This window comes from Protopterus annectens, chromosome 8.part0 (assembly GCF_019279795.1).
Source record: "Protopterus annectens isolate FY-2018-M chromosome 8.part0, PAN1.0, whole genome shotgun sequence".
NCBI classification, from domain to species: Eukaryota; Metazoa; Chordata; order Ceratodontiformes; family Protopteridae; genus Protopterus; species Protopterus annectens.
This window is the reverse complement of record NC_056741.1, coordinates 774,718,987-774,738,780: the sequence shown is the minus strand read 5'-3', so window position 1 is coordinate 774,738,780 and position 19,794 is coordinate 774,718,987. Positions and strand designations below refer to the sequence as shown.

The 19,794-nt window shown below is 35.6% G+C and overlaps 1 protein-coding gene across 1 annotated transcript in view; it reads right to left on the bottom strand.

Moving 5' to 3' along the window:
• Positions 1-19,794, bottom strand: part of LOC122808344 (ADAMTS-like protein 2) — a 1,521,014-nt gene that overhangs the window by 324,948 nt on the left and 1,176,272 nt on the right. The gene's annotated exons all lie outside the window — the stretch shown is intronic.

Here is a 19,794-nt window from a genome sequence, read left to right as displayed (position 1 = left end):
AGGTGGAGTGGTTAGAGGTGGTGCGAATGTGTGTTGGTAGGGAGTACCAGAGGCGAGCGAGGCTGAAGGAAAGAAGGTTTTTTCCTGGTGGATGAGTAGGTTTATGCACTTCAAGTAGATTTTGATTGTTTGATCTTAGAACTCTGCTAGGTAGGTGCATTTTAAAGGCAGAGGAAAGGGAGGGACAGAGTGAGGGGTTTAGAATAAGTTTATGGGCTAGAGTTAGTTGAGTGTAAGTTAGTTGATTGGGAAGTTCTACATAAAATATGAACATGCACAACATAAAGGATTTAACTTGGTTGCATATAATTTTAAATGTTTTATATTTTAAGTAATATTTAACAAGGTTATTAGATTATTTATTGCAAGTATTTATTTAATTTTTATATAATCTGTATTTATTCAATTCATATAAAAACACATATATATTTTTTATGACATTTTAATGAATTTAAAATGGAGAGCATACTTAATACTTAATATTTAATTAGCTTGAAGGTTGATTTGTGGATTCGTAATAATACTAAGAAAATGATTGTTTTTTTTGTTTTTAAATTTGTATAAAAGATTAATTGGGATTAATTGATTTATCTGATGAAGTCCATTCAGGACGAAAACACTTAGATTGTGAAGGCGTTCATTTTATTTTGTGCTTGTGTGTAACTAATTTTGAGTTCTAATAAAACTTGGAAGGTTTGTTTCCAGCCTTCATTGTCTCCGCTTCCAGTTTTGTTTTTGTGGAGTTTGGTTAGAAGGACATTGCTTTTTTTAGAAATGACACAAGACAACAAGGCACAAGCATAAACACTTTATTAAACTAAAGTAAAATAATTATCACTGAATAACATAGACCAAGAAGATATACTTGTGGCAGAACACAGCAGACAATCAAGGTAAAATCTTCACAAAAGCTTTTAACACAAGAAAAGGTAAGCACTTTCACAAACACATAGGTTGCTTCATCAGATTAAAAGCTTTTGTGAAGATTTTACCTTGGTTGTCTGCCATGTTCTGCCACAAGTATATCTCTTGGTCTATGTTACTTATTTTTGACGAGTGGCAGTGATTCCAGTGTGGTAACAGTTTGTTTTTCATATCACTAAATAACAATTAAATCAGCCAATTAAAGAATTTTTTCTGAGAAAATGAATCATGTACTCACAAGCATATGCATCAATAAAATCATCTTTGCCACTAAAATGGGACGACTCCGATCCTAACAGTGCAGCTATCTGTTCATTCAAGACAGAGCCGACACTGGCAAAATGGCTGTTTGCTCTGTTTAGGTTAATGCTCTAATCAATCAAATCTGGATGATGAGTTTCAATTTAATACTAGCTTCTGAGCATTTTATAGTCTTGTATAAACAAGTCAAAAATGCTAGCTTATAAAATAGAAATCGTGAGATGATGAAATATTTTAAAAAATTACAAATCATTTTCTAAGTTGTAAAGAAGACTTGTAATGTCTGATTTTATCCCTCACACCATCACACCATAGACTTATAACAGGAGTGGTAAATGTGAATAATAGATTCATGGAATGTTTAAGGTTTACAAATGAAAAATAAAAGAAATCTATTTTTTCACTCAGCATTTAAATTGAAAGAGGAAATATTTGTACAACAGACCCATATAAAGGAAGGCCAATGGACCCATGCTATGGGGAAAGAATGGACTAAAGCAATAACTGAATTGGGCAATATAGCAAATAGTTTAGGTGTGACAATTAATATTAAAAAAATCTTTAAACGATATTCTGAGACAGAACTCAAATACTGAAGGTAGATGATGTTTTGTAATTATTAGGAATACATCTTTTGATAAACCTATTCTGTTACTGAACTTATATGTGCCCTGTATCAAACAGGAAATTCTCATGTCAATCTATAAAATATTAAGTCTATATCCTAAGTGCTACTATATCATAGGGGGGATTAGATAGCTGTTAATGATCCCATGGCAGATAGTTCAGGTAGGACCCAAAAATAGATTATAACTTATTTGACCCATTTCATTTTCAAAAAAGGAATACACTACCAGAGAAATTTATTTTTTATTCTCACTGTCTTGGCTGGAATTTTTCTTGATATGCATGCCTTCGCTGAAGGTTGGGCATCGGGCTGGCAACTTGGCACCATAAAAATCTACTGCCAATCAATAGCGGACCGGAGTTCAGCTGTGGCGACCCCTAACCGGGAAAAGCCAAAAAGACAAACAAACATCAGATATATTTTTAACAACCAACCTCGACTTTTGCATAGAACCAAGATATTTTTCTTATCATTCTAGAATGTTGCTCACTATAGACTGGACTAATACATGCAAAACCAAAAAAGGTAGTTATAACTGGACCTTAAATCCTATCTTGCTCCAAAAAGAAGATATTATTAAAGAGATTAATGAGGTACTCAATGATATTTCATGCAACTCTGTTATCTGCAAAATTCCGCGGGACATACAATGAGCTACTATAAAAGCACAAATCAGAGGTATATTTATTAACAAAGCATCATATCACAAAAAAGTGTACTTCAAGAGAAAATAAACTAAAAGAGGACACCTGCAGACTAGAGGATGAACTATACATAAAACTATAACCCAAAAACAATAAAAAAATGATCTTCAAAAAGAACTATATCTGTTATATACCAAACAATTATCATTCAGTGAGATGAAAATGTTAGCTTGATATTCTGAATGGACTCAAACTCCATCAAAACTTCTAGTGAGGATGATAAACATTAACAAAGTTTACCTACTAATAACTGAAATAACATATCAAAACAAAATTTATAACACAAGTGATGAAATTGCCCAAATTGTCGAACAGATATATTCCCAGACATAAGGAAAACAGAGCTTACTATTCTCAATTCAGGAAAAAGAATAATTTTTAAACCAATTAGACTTTCCAAAACTTAGCCGAAGTCAGCAAGATGTTCTTACAAAGTGATTTACCCAACAAGAAATCCTACACATTATACAGAATCTTAAACCAGGCAAATCCCCAGGGCCTGATGGCTATACTGCAGTCTTTTATAAAACATTTAGTCAACAAATTTAAAAATCCTGCTACATCAATTTAACTATGTAAAAGAAAATGGCATCATAGAACTATACCTTAACAACTTCAAAACAATTATTACTCCAAAAGCAAATTCAGAAGCCAAAAACCTTTGAAATTACAGACCAGTTTCACTTATACATATAGATAACAAAATATTTACTACACTATTATCTAACAGGTTGAAATCCTTGCTACCAATTATAATCTCCCTTAATTAATCAGGTTTCCTTCAGGGTAGACAAACATGTGATCACACAATAAGACTGGATACACTAATTTTACTTATTAAATAATATAATAATGCAATCTTTGCACTCACACTTGATGCCTTTAAGGTCTTGGATAAACTTAACTTAGACTTCCGTTTTTAATTATGCTGTATTTGGACATACTGTAAGCTTTTATAAATTTAATAAAAGTTTTATATGCCCATGCCCACGCAAAATTAGATATAAATAAATGTCAGTCCTTCCCAAAAAGAATTATAAATGGAACAAGGCAAGGTTGTCCACTGTCCTCGTACTTGTTTAATATATATATATATATATATATATATATATATATATATATATATATATATATATATATGGGTCTACTTTCATTCACTGAAAACACATTCCACTGAATTTCAATTCACTCACACCAAATCAATGAAAGCTCAAATCACTGAAAACTCATTTCACCGAATCACATTTCTCTGAATGCAGAGTGCTGTAAGGCAAGTAAAACATATATGTTCTTTTCCCCACTGTAGTGCAATCCTGGAGTATGTATATATAGTAAGGGGGTGTGGGGGTATAACCTTCCACATTAGGAGTGGGTGGGGTGGGATGGGGGGTGAAGCTCCCCACCTAGTTTAGCTTTTTATTGTTAGCTTTCAGTGGAATGAGATTCATAAATATAAAAGGAAACTAGGTGGGGAGCTATGCCCCCCACACCCCCATGTGGGGGGCTGTGCCCCTACAACCCCCCAACTATATATAGGTATATAAGGTTCATAGGTTCATAGGTAAGTACTAGGCTATCTGCCCAAGGGCATTTATAGGCTGAGCCAGAGTGTGTTGACTTTCGCCACCCCCTTGGATTAGTTCCTTGTGCCTCTGACCAGCAGAGCCAATAGTTCAGTGCGCCTCTGCCTAGCAGAGCCACTGCAGTGATCCCGGGGGTAAATTTTCTGTTTCCTATCCACCCGTCAAGGTTTCTGTTGAAGAGTGCTATTGAGGGGCTCTGCCTGATGTATATTGGAATCTTGTTCCAAAGCATGGGGAGTCTCTGGGTCAGGAATCTATCCCTCCAGCATGTCCTATTTATCATTGTGGTAAGGTTTATATCCCTAGAGCGTGTAGCTCTCGGGGATTTGTTTTTTTTAGGTGGAGCATAGCCATCAATTCTGGGTTGGACATGGCCTTGTATGTAAAGCAGAGATCACCTCTGAGTAAGCAGTATGCAGCTGAGTACAGCTGGAGTTTCTTTATTCGGGCTGCATAGGTCATCTGTTTGAGGCCAGTAATCCTCTTGGTGAGGTACTTTTGTGGGCTTTCCAGCTGTTGCAGGTGTCTTGTAAGGTACATCCTAAATGGGGTGCTGTATTCTATAATGGGTCTAATAAGTGATGAGTAAAGAGGCACAATAATCTCCTTTGTTCTGGTTGCAAACCCTTTTGAGATTAGGTGGGCCACATGGAAGGATTTTCTAACCACCTTGGCAATATGATTATCAAAGGAGAGATTGCTATCTACTTGGGTCCCCAGATCCCTTACTACTTTTTCTGTATTTAGGGGACTGCCACCTATGTGGTAGTTCATGGGCACTTTGTTTTTTCCAAAGGGGATGACTATGCACTTTTTGGCATTCAGCTTGCGGCCATGATTTTGACACCAGGTATCCTTCTCAGTGAGACCCTTCTGGAGGGTGCCTGTATCAGCCGGAGAATCAGTTATGGCCCCTAGTTTGCAGTCGTCTGTGAACTTGGTCAGCCAAAGTCCTCCTGTGCTTGCCTGTACCTCTGAGAAGTATATACTGAACAGGAGGGGTCCTAGGACTGAGCCCTGGGGGACGTCACTTGTAACCATAACTGTACTAACTGTACTAACTCCAGGATCACACTATAGTGGGGAAAAGGGGATATATATTTTATTTGCCTTACAGTACTCTGCATTCAGTGAAATGTGATTCGGTGAAATGAGTTTTCAGTGATTTGAGCTTTCAGCAATTTGGTGTGGGTGAATTGAAATTCAGTGAAATGTGTTTTCACTGAAAGAAAGTAGATCCATACACACACACACACACACACACACACATATATATATATATATATATATATATATATATATATATATATATAAATGGGTTTACTGTATAAGTTTGAAAATACACTTCTTAGAACTCACACAGTAGACCCTGGGTTATGTGAAAGTGCACTTAATCGACAGTGCACTTTTGCAAAACCCGCTTCAGCGAACGGGCTACTACTGACTTTAGTGCAGTAGTTACGGACCTTAGGGTTAGGGACCGGGTCATGGTAAGGGGATAGCTAGTAGGGCTATCCCCTTAGCATGATGCACACCCTAACCCTAAGGTCCGTGACTACTGCACCACAGGCTATCCTCCACTGTGGTGCGGTAGTCATGGACCTTAGGGTTAGGGCACGGGTCATGGTAAGGGGATAGCCCTATTAGCTATCCCCTTACCATGACCCACGCCCTAATCCTAAGGTCCGTAACTATTGCACCACAGTGGAGGACACAGCATGTTTTCCTGCTGTCCTCCACTGTGCTGCGATCCATTCATAGAAGCTGAGTTCACGAAAGTGCACTTTCAATTAAGTGCACTTTCGCATAACTGAGTGGTCTACTGCTCTTTTTTGAATATGTGGTATTCGATGAAAAGCAGTAGACCCATATATATATATATATATATATATATACATATATACATATATGTGTGTGTGTGTGTGTGTGTGTATATATATATATATATATATATATATATATATATATATATATATATATATATATATGTCAAAGGAAAAATATACTTTAAAAATGATCAAAACACAGTAGGTTCAGGTTAAGGCACTTTAATCTTGCAGCAAGGAGACAAAAACTTGCTATTACAGAGTTTGTCTAACTAGAAACAAGAAATACTTTCACTTTTATACATTCTCTAACTAGACATTGCCTACCAAGCTGACATAATAAATTACCAGTCTTTTCATCATCACTTGTTGACCATCAGTCCCATGAATTTCTGCTGATTTATCAATTTTTGTGAGAAACTTCCTGAGGAAAACAACGTGGCCTTGATTACCACCAATTAGATACATGTTATGTTACCATTCAAGGTACTATGGCTAATTCAAGCACAAAGCTAACAGTTCATTTCTCTAATAATCCTTTGTCTATTTTATCTCTAAGCTTCTGCAGCTGTACATGTTCTCATGCTTCTAACAGAACTGATTGTTTAGAATCATTACATTTACAGAATATAGTATTGTTCATTCATTCGTTCCTGACCTAGCAGATAAGCACCTGCTTCTCAAGTACATTTCCAAAAGGCATAAACATGAATATTGCTGTGCTAGCAATTACTAGGTCAGAGGGCATCTTGCAAGTTTCAGAAAGCATACTGCAGTTTTCAAAAAGCATTTTTTTCAGTCTCATATGAAACTCAATTTATATATAACACAGTGCATGTAAAATAGAATGAAAAATGTGTTAATTCTTCTGACTATTAATTAGCATTAAGCATACACACATTAATACATATTTTTCTAACATTTCCCTCCTGTTAATACTTTTTAATTCTATTTTCAAAAAAGAATAAACAGTTTGCTTCTTCTCCTAACCTCTTCCAATCAGGATTTGCAGTTAAGAAAGTCATTCAGTTTAAACTTTTATGAAAGTGTTTCACATTCTAGCAGCTCTTCAAATTCAGTACTTTGATACATAGTCTCAGATACTGATATGTCTATGAATTATTTGATTAATTTCTTCATGCAGGGGATTCCACAACAAACACAAACTCCTATTAGGAGTAATCCTACCCCAATGACAATCAATATGTTCATTAGGATGGAACCCCACCCCCCAAATAAATTCTGGAAAAAATCTGTCAGAGGGTTTGGGCCTGGTTTGGTCATGGCCGACACTTGCTGAATTACCTCAAGATGGTCATTAATCTCGTGCTGATGATCAGGAATAAATGCACAGCATTCTTCTTTGATTAAAGCGCACGTCCCACCCCTCGCCGCTAGGGTGAAGTCAAGAGCCATTCGGTTTTGAAGCACTACAGTTCTCATGGCATTCAGTTCATCAGTTATCAGTTCAAGAGCAGAGAAAGTCGCATTACTCATTACTTCAAGAAGTTTGGACAGTTTTCTCAGCTCCCAAATCAATTTAACTGCGCCATATGCAGGTAATATGCCTGCCCACGATATGACAGCATCACTCAAGTCCATGTGCGCAAGTTTGGTTCCCACATTATGATGGTCTTTCCAGCCCACTTTGATCTGTCCCACTGGATTCTCAGGTTTCTTAACAGTCTTTTTGGTTATATCTCGGGTATTTCGAATACTTCCCTGAGGTAAAACTGCAGTGTGTTGTATGGCCGGGACCAGGTATCCCAAAAAACAACTGCCAGACCAATTCTCAGGTAACCATTTATATGCTTTTTTACCACACACAAAATAACAGTCCTCTACTTTAGTTGTTACTTTGTTACGAAATGACTGCCCTGCATGAAACATTTTCCTATCTATTACAGATAACTATTTAAAAAGTACAAGATTACGTTGTACCTTATCAAGAGTCTTATGCATAGATTTAAGAAATTAGTTATAATCTGTACTACAAGATCCACCTAAATTATTTGCTTTTGTATAACATTTATATTGTACAGTGACATTACACTTGCTCCAACCCACTTGGATGGTATCATTTTTGTAAAAACATACAATTCCTTTTTGTGTCATAGGCAAATACAGTGCTACTTTATCATATGCTTTGATAGCAACTGTGTCAAAAAACAGATTTTCCCAGGTCTCATTGACCCCCAGGGGGTAGCAGCCATCAATAAACCCCCGTATGCTGTTGGTATGGCCGTGCAGACCCAGCAGTTAGAAACATTAAAAGTCTCAGCATACGCACGTGTAATTGCCTGATAAATGTTAAAGTTCGGATGCCAGTCTATGTTTGGCCCATCACGTTTAATCCGTTCAACTTTCGTGGCAGGAAAAAGGAGTGGCCACAACAAAAAGAACAATGTAATTAGCATAGCTATCAAAATGATCATGCAAGTCTTCTGAGGTTGCTCAATGTCTCTATTCACTCTATACCTGGCCATTGTGTTCTTGTTGTACAACAGTAACAAGGTTTTTGTCCAATTAAAAGTTCTTAACCAATTTACAGTACATCAAATGAATCCAGGAAGCTCACTTCGCGATCTTGACTGCAGTGGGTGTCGACAGTAGTACCTGGTACAGCCCTTCCCACTTTGGAGAACTCCAGTTCTTTCTCTTCACAATCTTCACCCAGACCCAGGTGCCTGGGGCTACTGCTGCTTCTGATTTCGGTTGCTCTTTATCTGAAACAGAATTTAACTTCAAAAGTTTGTTATTCAAAAATCATCGCATATACCCTGCAAGTGAATTGTCAGCCTCTTGCTCTCTGAGGTGTATAATATGCCCTCCCAAACAAAGTTTCAAAAGGAGTCAATCCCTTTGCATTTGGAACAGTTCTTATGTTCAACAGTGTTAGAGGCAAACAGTGCACCCAGTTCTTTTTGTGTCTCACTCATCAAATTTCTAAGCTTATTCTCCAACACCTATGCCTGCCTCTACTAATCTGCCAGGTTGGGGGGGGAAAGTGATTTTTATTTTATTCCAAATAGCTATAAAGTTGTTGCACTGTTTGTTTTTGGTTTTATGTGTAAAATCACTATAAATCTTTTCTTTATTTCAAATCTAGGTATAATTTCTTTAACAAAATAAGAAATTTTGCAACAGATCTGGATTTTGGATTTTTAGTTGAAAAGTGGAAAACACCATTGGAAAAATATCTATAATGATATAAGTCTACTTTTTATTCTCACATTTATTCAATTCTATGAAATCACAAAAAATAGTAAATGTAGGATAATCCTGTGGAAACTCCCTTTGCTTTTAGCAATCATATTTTGCAAAAAATGTATTGTGTTACATGGCATGCTGCACAAAAAATTTTTGTATAATTAGTAAATCCATATCAATTAAACTCAATTCATTAATTAACTGTACCATCTCTGTTGATGGCTCTGCTCTCTGCATATGCTCTGCATATCTAAACAAGTTAGATGGCAGAAATGGTTTCTTCTGGGTTCTTCTCCTGGGAGATGTTTTTCGCCTTTATGCTAGTTCCTTTTTTTTTTTTTTACTCTTTGTAGTAAATATTAAGTGTCTTTTCAACATTTCTAAATCTAAAATCTAAAGGGTTGTAATTCCTCAACTCAAAGAAAAGCTCATGAGGCTGAGGTTTTGCAGCTGTATCAGCCCAGCTTTACCTTGGCGCGAATTGTTTGAAATTCTATCCTGTTGCTTGGTATAGACTCGTTTGCTAAAATGAATTTTTGATTTTAAAACTGCTATAAAGTCTAAATAAAAAAAAATTTTATTATGATGATTAATTGTTTGGTAGATGTTATCATTCCTCTATTTTTCCACTGCTGCGCAAAAAAAATTTGTACAAAAAAAAAAAAATACTACTGTCTAATAAAAATATTCACTTTCTTGCCTTCTGCTAAGTACATTGCTTCACTTCAAAGGCAATCAATTCTGCCGTCAGGCAAGATAGTTGTGAATTGAATTTATCTGCTGTGTGATTCTATCAATGCCCACTAAGTCTCCCACTGTAGGACTCCTCCATAGAGCCCCCCTGCACATCCCACAGCCATCATGCATCAAGGGCACATCATCTGTAACATGTCTAGGTCATCCAAGGGAATCAATTTAATGTCTTTGTGGCAGAATGTCTTTGCTTGAAGCCATGCAGCGGCGCAAGCAGCTTGGTTCAAGGAACAAAGATCATTCAGTTTTCATGGAGTCAAGGTTCAAACAGTATCAGCATAGATTCAGGGTTCAAAGGGAGAAAAGTAGCTACTTTTTACTTGATTACCGTAAAATAATTACTGCTGCAGCACTAACCAAAATGAAGGAGGGTGGACAACACTACTGAGCCTGCAGCACTATTATTGCAGCTGCGTAAGCCTGCTGTACACAGTGGGGGCTGGATCTGCCACTGGGTCTAACTGTGATGAATAAAAGCTATGGGGCATTTTTTGTCCCATGCTGCTGTGTGCAGTTGATGTCATATAACCTTAACACAGTCTACAGTTTAGAAAATTGCGGCTTATGATAGTTTGGTAATCCTATGAAACCAAGGATGATGTGGCTATCAGTTGTAGCTGCAAGAAAGCTGCTTCTGCTTCTGGTGTCCATTGTAATAAATCCTGTGCTGCCATCGCTTTTTGATGCCTTGATAGTTCAGTTAGCAGATTCAGCCTGGTATATTTGCACGGCTTAAGTGGTAAAAGTTAGTAGTTCCCAGGAAGGACATCATTTCCTTCTTGGTTCCCAGGATGGTAACTTGTTTTTCTGCTTTTTTGTTTTCTATTCTCACTTACATCCTATTCTTGTTTGGATATTTAATCTGTTTTATTTAACTTGTGTTTATGTTTAAGTTGCAGTTTGTTTTGTTGCACTTGTCCTTGAGTAGCTAAAAACTTAAAAATGCTATGGTATCCTCTTTACTTGGGGTTAGTGGGTGCTGGGTGGAATGTCGCCTACATAATCTGACTACCTTTGGGTATCTGAATACTGCCAGGTTGTATGCCATTTCTTGTGCAAATATTGTGTTGACTACCACAATATCTTGTTGGATATCCTGGTATATGTATACGTATTCTGCTAATGTAAATGTAAAACAATGAAAAAAGTTCGGTGTATCGGTGTATGAGTATAAGAGAAACTAAGATTAGCCACTGAAAATACTTTTAAATCACTTTTTATAAAATACTTTGCAAATCATGCATTAATATCTTGCCCATGTGCAAGGATGCTTTTGTTAAGGGTGTCCCTGCTAATAAATCGCATCTTATAGTTTACCATTCCTTTCTTGCTTCCTAACAGGATATATATTACCTAATTACTAAATTAAGATTTTTTCTTGAATCGGGAGATTCTTTAAGGAAGGCTGCTAAATAAGGCATCATTTCTATCTTGGCATAGTTTCTCTGGGATAATTCTGGTTTCTGAGGTCTAAATGCTGATTTTGGCATAATAGTAACTGGTCCTGCTGTTCTGATAAGCCCTACAAATGATTTCTACATCTCTGATCCCTTCTGGAGCCCTTCCTCTGGGTTCCTTTCAAGGCTTTCCCTGTCTCAGATTCATACTCTGCTTCTCTTCTCTACCCTGTTGTGTTTGCATCCAATTCAATTTCTGTTTTTCCTCATTTCTGCTTCTGCTTCTGGCAATTCTGTCTGCTTTTTTCTGTTTTCTTCACTTTTTGCTAAGTCTGCCCATTTTCTGCTTCTGTTTTTGCAGAGTTTCTTGTTTGGATTAGATGAACCTTTTGCTAAAATGTCCTGGGGCAACAAACAGAATATTACTTGCATGTTTCCTTGGGTTTTAAACAGCTCTTTAATTCCCACACTTCTGTTTTTAATCTTTTTGAAACAACTCCTGCTCATATCTTTTATCGGTTTCAAGTCTTGGCTGTAATTTATATATCACAAGGCCACCTGTTCTTTGTCAGTAATGTGGGAGGATTACTGCCAAAATGGCATTCACCAATATCATTTGTCACTATGCTCATGGCAACATTACACCAAGTCCTTGTCACCACAAATATATGTCTCACCCTTGGTGGCACTACAAAAACCCCATTTGTTTGCTTCCCTTCCTCCAGGTCTTGGAACAAACTATGGCTATGCCAAATATCTGCATTAAGTTCGTGCCCAATTAACTGGGCATTTTGGTTCCAAACCAATTTCTCTTATTTCTTAGTCATCCACAAGCGGGGTCTGTTATTGCTATGTCATGGGAGGTGGCTCCTCTGTTAATCCTCTGTTATTGGCTTTCACTGTAGGATTGGGATGGGATGCCTCCACATTCTGATGATCTACTAGTCTTGTATCTTGGAATAATCCCACTACTGTCTCAATTCAAAGGATGACTCCTCCCCTCTACTAGGTGTGTCACTTCGGTTTGGTTGACTCTAAGTCATTCATAAGGCTCCAAATCTACTTTTTCTTCAACATCCCTTACTTCTACTCAATTCATGTACTAGGGTCTCACCAATCCCACATCCTTTACCTTTGCTTTTTCTCATTTTCCTTTTTCTTTTTTGTCACCTTTTCAAAGTTGCCTTCACCTATAGAATCTTCTCTCCTCCTCCTATTCTTTTTCCCTCCTTTTCTTTTTATTGTACTCTCAATCCTCATTTTTCCTTATTTAAATCAAAATCTTTCTTTATTTTCTTTTTTTTCAAATTCATGTCATTTTTCATTTTTTTTTTTTTTTCTTTTCTTTTCTTCTTTAACAACTATTTCAATGTTTTTTTGTTTGTTTTTTGATCTTACTTCTTTTCTCAATCCTTGAGTTTTTTTCTTACTACTGCCTGTGTCTCCGCTTGTGTCTGGCATGATGCAACACTTTCTTTGTGGGGTGCTTTGCTTTTGTCTTGCTATGACTGGCAAATAAGCTGCTCACCACAGGGGAGAATCATGTAATCTGATTGATTCATGTGCTTGCATCATGGGTGGGAATTAAAGTGCATCTAAGAATCTATTTGTATTCCTATTAACAGCATAAATAATCTAATGATGTGTCTGATTTTCTGTCAAATGCTGCATTATCTAGGTCCAATCATCAACAGCCTCCTACTTATATTTGTCTAACTACTTTTTCTACTTCCTCTCCATTCAGATGGTAACTTAATCTCATACCCTGTAAGTCTTCAAAAAATTTTCGAAAATTTACCTTCGGATGGGGAATTCCCTCCGTGGCTTTCCGGACATCTTCCGGTGTCCACGGTCTATAAACTAAAAGAGTTGGATCCTGTCCTGCCTGTCCTGCCTGAGGATTTGATACTTCTATGAGTGGACATATCTCTTCCTAATTCATAGCTTGTAATTTTCTATTTATTTCGTATAATTCAATCTCCACTCTCAAGTTGCATGTTCGAGACCTTGTCTCCATAGGATCCCTGACAAACGGTTTTGATGCTGTAGAAACAGCTGGGTATAGCGGAGGTGATCAGCTTGACCACTCTCTTCGTATTCTGGTAAGGGAAGCGGAGGGGGGTGAAGGAGGGGCCGTTGCTATTACCAAGTTATTATCTTCTTTGTCTAAGAACATTGCTTTTGAATTTTTAATCTTTTGTTCTCTGCGATTTGCTTCCTCAAGCCATCTATGGGCCTGAGGGACTCCTAATTGTCGTTGCTTTTTTAATTGACTTTTTGCATCTGTTTTAAGTTGCCTGACAAGTTTAATAAGTGCAAGTTTATCTAAATTACCATCAAATTTATACTTATCAACCCATTTTGTATAGTACTTAACATTGTCGGCACGCTGTAATTGCATATATTTTGCGTCTTCAGTTAGGGGCGGGTCTCGGGAACTTTTCATGCACTGATTTCCCATGTTGCCTTAGCTAAGCTGTAAATTGTTACATAACCCTTCTTATCATATGGTACCATGGTTCTACACCTTTTCACAGTTTATCTAAAATAACTGTCTACCTATTCTGTTTCCCTGATCTATGACAAGACAGTAACCTTTTTTGTCCCTGATCTGCACATGCAAATCTTCCTGACAAAAACAGTTCTGCAACTAGTCCCTGATCTTAAAACAGAAATAAGGTAAATTCCTCCTTACCTGACCCTCCGTGAGTTGATCCATCGGATCGTTGACTTGTCCTCCAATCCCAGATCAGAAACAGTGGCTGGCCTCTTTCGAACGACAATTCAGTCGGAGGTCTTTCAAAACAGAAGAGCGGATTTGGCCTCTTCTCCGTACGGATGCATGCCACCGGGCCCAATTCTGACCTAGGCCTAGAGCGAGAGGTACTTTCTGGTCCAAAGGACCAAACTGTCAAAGGAAAAATATACTTTAAAAATGATCAAAACATGGTAGGTTCAGGTTAAGGCACTTTAATCTTGCAGCAAGGAGACAAAAACGTGCTATTACAGAGTTTGCCTAACTAGAAACAGGAAATACTTTCACTTTTATACATTCTCTAACTAGACATTGCCTACCAAGCTGACGTAATAGATTACCAGTCTTTTCATCATCACTTGTTGACCATCAGTCCCATGAATTTCTGCTGATTTATCAATTTTTGTGAGAAACGTCCTGAGGAAAACAATGTGGCCTTGATTACCACCAGTTAGATACATGTTATGTTACCATTCAAGGTACTATGGCTAATTCAAGCACAAAGCTAACAGTTCATTTCTCTAATAATCCTTTGTCTAGTTTATCTCTAAGCTTCTGCAGCTGTACATGTTCTCATGCTTCGAACAGAGCTGATTGTTTAGAATCATTACATTTACAGAATATAGTATTGTTCATTCATTCGTTCCTGACCTAGCAGATAAGCACCTGCTTCTCAAGTACATTTCCAAAAGGCATAAACATGAATATTGCTGTGCTAGCAATTACTAGGTCAGAGGGCATCTTGCAAGTTTCAGAAAGCATACTGCAGTTTTCATAAAGCATCTTTTTCAGTCTCATATGAAACTCAATTTATATATAACACAGTGCATGTAAAATAGAATGAAAAACGTGTTAATTCTTCTGACTATTAATTAGCATTAAGCATACACACATTAATACATATTTTTCTAACAAAGTATATATATATATATATATATATATATATATATATATATATATATATATATATATATATGTGTGTGTGTGTGTGTGTGTGTATAAAGCCTCTTTTTCTTCTCATAACACAAAAAACGCTTCATCATATTCCTGTAATACACAAGATAAAACTTGCATTAACTGCCTTTGCTGATGGCCTAAATCTCTGTTTTACTTTACCTGATATTGATCTTCCAAAAATCTTACAGTCCATTGAGATAATCTCAAAATGTTCTAATTATAGACTAAATTTGAATAAATCCTCTATTTTTTCATTAAATACTAATTACAATCTAATCAGCTGCTTTCCAGAAACAGAGGTTAAATTAAAAGATTCACTTAAATATCTAACTTTTTATCAGGACTTAAGTCTGTTTTACCAAAACAATTTAATGGAGTTATAGACAACCTTTGAACAAGACATCCTTAGGCGGAATAAATTAAAATTTTCATTGTTGTTGAAAGTGGTGATTATCAGGATAAATATACTACCAAGATTTTTATTTCAGTTTAATGCCTCTGATGTAATAATTCCAAACAATTTGTATTATTAAAAGTCTTTCCTGATTCTTATGTGCACCCAAATCAGTATGTATTAGTTACCAAACCTGATCTATACCAAAGAGGTTGGAGATTTGGGTATCCTGGACTTTAAGCTCTATTATGATATAATAAACACTAGCAGAATTATGGCAATTTCAGATTATAATCCAACCAAAACCAAATGGAGCCTTACCTAGGTTAAGGTCTGGCACAATCATGTAGCCAGCTGTAATTATATAAAATAAATATGTAAAAAACAAAATAGTAACTTTACAAAAAATAATGGAATCACTTAATTTAACAAGTCCATTCAAAATTTACAAGTAATTCACCTCAACCCAAATTTTAAACTAAATAATTCAATGCTTAACCTAAACAAGTATCCATTAATCAAATAAAAGATTTTACTAGACATTTATATGTACAAAAACCTTTCAACTGGATTGAGAAACACTTGGAACCTACTTAAAATTATTTGTTCATGCTGAGACAGATAAAATAAATGACTTCAGCCCTACTAGAAGACCCAAATGTTAATGGCAACAATATAAAGCTATGCAGTATGTTATGGAATATCGTCCAAAATTATACCAAACACATATAAATTAATTGCAACTGTCAAATACCAAGATGTTATTCTGTACTCTAATTACTGGAGCAAATTAAAACCAACAGTTCAAAACAGTCTGAAAACTCAGTCGATCCAATTATCTCTTAAACTTCTCCCTTTTTAAAAAAAACTTTTATATACCCAGCTAATGATAAACAATAATGCGTACTTAACTCATGTGATACTTAACAAATATTACTTCACATCCCCTCCAAATTGTTCACACTGTAAAGATCAAAAAGTTGATATCTTGCACATCTTCTGGAGTTGTAAATGATTATAGATTGTGATGTTCATTAAAAGTCAAGCTAGAGAAAATGGGTTATGAGAAGTCCACTGTCTCCTGGGAATTCTCAGTCGTATACATCCCACCTATTGGTCTAACCAAGCAAAAATACATGTTCTGATTACTCTGTTCTCATTATTGGAATTGTATGTAACACAAAACTGGCTTCACAGATCTCAAATGTGGGAAGGTTTTAAACAAATGACATTCAAATATATAACAATTCACAAGGTTATAATAAAGAACCAAAACAAATACTCCTACTACTTATTATTTTGGAGTACACTCCCTGATCATATACTACAATAAATGTAGTATTTTCAATTAACTACAAGCTGAACTAACTTTGAAATAGACATGGTATGAAGGATCTAAGCTGTAAGAGTTTTTCCTTAGAGAGATTTTCAGCATATTAAATTATTTTAGACATATAACACTTGTTGTACATAGTTTTTGTATTACTGTTGTTTCCATGTGTTAATGAGGTTATCTCTCTGTAAAATACTCATCACATGGTTAAAACTTAAATTTTCACAACCACGGATGCCCTTGGTATACTTCCCCTGTACTCTTTCCAGTTTATTCATGTTTGTTTTCTTATAAGGTGTCCATATTGTTATTCCATACTCAAGTTCGGGTCTAATGCAACCAACAAGCAAATACTTCATCATTTCTGATTTCCTAGACTTTTCAAATCTTTTTATATAACCTGTAGTTCTATAACTATCATTAACCAATTGGTTGATATGATTAGAAAAACTCAAAGCTGGAGCTTTTCATATACGCAGATCCTTAAAAGAATCTACAGTCTCAATTACTGTGTGCTGTAATAAATATTTACCTTTCAATTTAAGTCTCAAATCTCATATGCTTAGTTTTTGATGTATTTATTAACATATTATTCTCCTGTGGCCAAATAGTCAATTTAATCAAGTTCTTTTGCAGAAATGCCTTATCTGTAACACATGTAATCAGTTTACCCAATTTCAGGTCATCTGCATACAGACTGTAGAAAACCTCAGATGAAAAGTTTGGGTGTGAAAGATACAAGCTAAACAAGTAAGAGACTCAGACAGAGTCCTGTGGGATACCCTGACTGTAACCAAGAATTTCACCTGTCCAATTGCATGATCCTTGCCATATCCTATTTGTAAGCCATGCAGCTATCCATCTTTGTCAAGAGTACATTGATGCCTAGTTGTCCTAAATTATTGATCAGTGTTTTGTCTATGACCCAAATGCTGAAGTTAAATCTATATAAGTTACATCACAGCATATTTTTTTATTTATAGCTCTTATTATTTTGTTATAGAACATCATGTTACAGGTGGTAGTAGATCTATTTTCAACATATGCATGCTGATATATAATTTCAAGTCCCAACCTATCCAATTCTGACAATAACTTATCTAATATAACCTTCTCCTTTATTTTCTGCAGCATGAAAGTAGACTTTATGGTCTTCATGACTCTGGGTTTGTCCTACTCCCCTTTCCCTTAAAGACAGGTTTAATAAGTGCATGTCTCCAGTCTTGAGGAATCTTTCCATATTTGCATGATCTAACAAATAATAGCTATAATGGCACTGTAATTTCTTGCTGAAATGTTCTCAGGTCATTATTACTTTTTCTGTCTCCTCCCTGTGCTTTGTTTGGATCCAGTTTACACAGTTCTTGTTCAATATAATCTAATTTGATTTTAGTATCTGAGGTTATCTGGATATCACTAGGATAACTTATCACCACCTTTGTGGAGCCAAACTGTTTTGCATAAGATCTTGTAAATATATCTATAATCTGTTGCATGTGAGAATAAATTTTAGAAGCTATACAGTTTATCCTTTTGCATGTCTTTACTCCTTCCACATTTTATGTATCTATAAAAAGGTTTCAGATTATGCTCAATATCTTTATATGCATTTTCTTCAAATTTATCTTGATCATGTCTCATATTATGCTTAATTTGTTTGTCCAGCTTGTTTATTTCAGTTTTCAAAGTTGTAGTTTGACCACCCTTCCATTTCTTATATATTTTGTCTTTCATCTTAATGAGGTATCTTGTTCTTATGGAAATATATTCTCCAAATGTTGTATGTCTAGATCGTGATGTTAAACATTTTTTTAATTTTTTTTTTTGCACTCAATTTCTCTTTCAAAACTTTCCACATTCCATCTGCAGTTTCTCCACTAAACACATAATTCCAGTTAGTTTTATATAGTGATTGTTTTGGTTCCATATAATCTGTATCTAATCTTCTGTATGTGTTGATTTAGATTTCAGTTTGGCAGAATTATCTAGCAACAAATTAACCTTTATAACCCCATGATCAGTGCATATCAACAGTGGTATAACTGGACTTGAAGTAACAGTAATTTAATTAGGAACACAAAGAATGTCTACTATGGTCTGTTCCTTGGTAGGTGTTTTTTTACAATCCGAAGCAATTGTTGTTCCTGAATATGCACTGTAAATGATTTCCTTACTAATGTTGAATCAATATTATTCCAGTCTGTTTCTGGTAAATTTAAGTCCATAGCTAATATTACTCTTCTCTATTGGGTTTCATGCAAGAAAACTACGAATTCCTCTAGGTCATCAGCACTTGACTTTGGTGGTCTAAACACTGTAATAATTGTTAGATCTTCCAGGGTTGTCTTTATTGTCACGGTTACATAGTCTACATTATTTGTGTTATCACTGAAAATGTAATGATCACAGGTCTCAAGGAAATAATTTTTTTAACTGGGATACAAGATCTGAATTTCCTAGACATTGTAAGGCCTTGCTAAGTTTAATTATGATGGCTTTCAAAAAAGCAGTTAATAGTAAATGGAAATCAAAGTCTAAACCAACTGTATTTGATGTAGTGAATCTAGTAACAGAGATAAAAAAATGGAAGTGGAATCTTTATAAAATGTAGAAGCAAATTGCATAGAAAAAAATGGGAATTGTGGGAAAAATACATGCAGAATAATGTTTTGAGGAGGAATGAGGTTTAAGGCAAGACAGTAAATGAGTATGCTATGTAAGTGGATTGACAATCATTGTAGAGAAAATTAAATGTGATGTATAATGTTTGTCACAGAGAATATATGGTTTATTTTCATTTATATACATGTATGACTGCTTATGTAATAAGTGATAATTCAGTAAAGATGATTACATAAATAAAATCATGGTACTGATATTTTCCCTGTATAATTTGGGTCCTTCCTATCCAAAGAACTTAAATGTTTTTGCACTGTGCAGCCTTATAGCTGTAACAAATTCCTTGTACATATTTAAAGAAGACTGAAGTCTGTCCATTTGCTTATCAGCCCTACACCTTAGAAATCTACTACCGAGGTGGATTAAGTATTTAACTACTTTGGTCTGTTT